The following is a 2,048-nucleotide window of genomic DNA, read 5'->3' on the forward strand; positions in this document are numbered from 1 at the left end:
AAAAAAAAAAAAAATAAATAAAAGTTTTGTACTAGGCATTCTGGTGCTGAAACAGCTGCTAAGACCAGTAATCACCCTGATCTTTGTTCAGTTCCTCATGTTACTCATGTAATTACTGTGTGATCGTGTGGTGCTCTGCTGCTTGTTGGTTAGATCCTGAGTAACTATAGCCCTAAGGCTGGATAATGAATCATTCTGTAAAGCAATGGCCTTTGTATTGCAGTCTAGTTCACATGCGTGCATATATATATGTGTGTGTGCACATGTAACCAAAGAACAGCCTTCACAAAATAATATTTAGCACACTACTTGGAATTTTCTCTGATGTAGCCTCCTCTCTTTTTTTTTTTTTTTTTTTTATCGGCGTCTTGCTCTGTCACCAGGCTGGAGTGCAGTGGCCTGATCTTGGCTCATTGAAACCTCCGCCTCCTGGGTTCAAGTGATTCTCCCCCCCCAGCCTCCTGAGTAGCTGGGACTACAGGCATGCGCCACCATACCCAGCTAATTTTTGTAATTTTAGTGGAGACGAGGTGGCCAGGATGATCTCTTGATCTCATGATCCACCCGCCTTGGCCTCCCAGAGTGCTGGGATTACAGATGTGAGCCACCATACCCAGCCTTCTCTCTTTATAAAAAGGAATATGCTGCTTATCACACCACTTTAGACCTTTTAAAAATAACACTTAAGAAGTTGAAACAGCCATGGATCAGAAACTTAGAAATGGACTTTATTTGTTATTGTAACTATTAGCAAGTCAATATTTTCCTCACTGGGTTCTTTTAGCCATAATAATTGTGTTCTTTTCTTGCTTTGAGCGCCTGTTAACCAGTTGCTGAGGGAAAAAAAATACATATATAAGTATAAATAAACAAATGTCTTTAATCTTTTTGCAGGTTAACATCAGATTTGAAATATTTATAGTGGATACAAAACTATTTCAGCAATGCAGACAATTAAGTGTGTTGTTGTGGGCGATGGTGCTGTTGGTAAAACATGTCTCCTGATATCCTACACAACAAACAAATTTCCATCAGAATATGTACCGACTGTAAGTATAAAGGCTTCCTTCTGTTAGTAAAATGTGTTAAAATTTGTTATCCTTTTGGAAACGCTTTCTCTATGTGTACTGAATTTTTTCTGTTGTCTGCCTTTGTTTCCTGTTTTTAAAGATCTTGACTTCTCATGGGTAAATTATATACACTTTAAAATTAAACAGCTGAAAAATCAGTGGAAAGTCAGAAGGGGTGACACAAGGGTTTGCAAGAAGTGCTGGGAGGCAAAACTCCGGTAGACAAGATTCTAACGAGTGGTGGTCTCAGTTTGGTGAAGTATGCCCCACATCTTGGAATGAGGTGACCTTTTTTTTTTTTTTTTTTTTTTTTTTTTGGCCAATTATTGATTCAATGCTTGGAGGTCTCCTGGGTTACCATTTGGGTCCTGTAACTTCAGAGAAAGTAGTGTGTGTCTCCGCTTTTCTTGCAGAGCTATTGTCTTAGCAGTAATGGGAGTTCCAAACTGGGTCTTAGAGGCAGAGAAGAGAAGACCATTATGTTATGAGAACACCAGCAGAAACCTTTGGGAGTCACCCACCACAGCTGTTTGTTTGTTTGTTTGTTTGTTTTTTGAGATGGAGTCTCTCTCTGTTGCCCAGGCTGGAGTGCATTGGCGCAATCTTGGCTCACTGCAACGTCTGCCTCCCGGGTTCAAGTGATTCTCCTAACTCGGCCTCCTGAATAGCTGGGATTACAGGTGCCGGCCACCACGCCCGACTAATTTTTATATTTTTAGTTGAGACTGGGTTTCACCATGTTGGCCAGGCTGGTCTCCAACTCCTGACCTCAAATGATCCACCTGCCTTGGCCTCTTAAAGTGTTGGGATTACATGGGTGAACCACTGTGCCTGGCCCCATAATTGCTTTTTTAATCAACTTTTTGGAATGGTAGAGGAAAGATGGGAGTAATAAAAATATTGAAGTGAGAGAGAGAGCTAGAGTTTTACTCATTTGTGAAAGGTAGTGAGACCCTGTCTCAAAAATGAGTAAAGTTT

General features: G+C 40.6%; 1 protein-coding gene across 1 annotated transcript in view; it reads left to right on the plus strand.

Annotated features, from left to right (window-relative positions):
* Positions 1-2,048, plus strand: part of LOC119468006 (translation initiation factor IF-2-like) — a 31,987-nt gene that overhangs the window by 26,732 nt on the left and 3,207 nt on the right. Inside the window, exon 3 of the mRNA XM_037730888.1 lies at positions 895-1,049. The gene's annotated coding sequence lies outside the window, so the exon portion shown is untranslated. The remainder of the gene's footprint in view (positions 1-894; positions 1,050-2,048) is intronic.

The sequence above is a fragment of the Cebus imitator genome, unplaced genomic scaffold (genome assembly GCF_001604975.1).
Source record: "Cebus imitator isolate Cc_AM_T3 unplaced genomic scaffold, Cebus_imitator-1.0 Scaffold15, whole genome shotgun sequence".
Lineage (NCBI taxonomy): Eukaryota > Metazoa > Chordata > Mammalia > Primates > Cebidae > Cebus > Cebus imitator.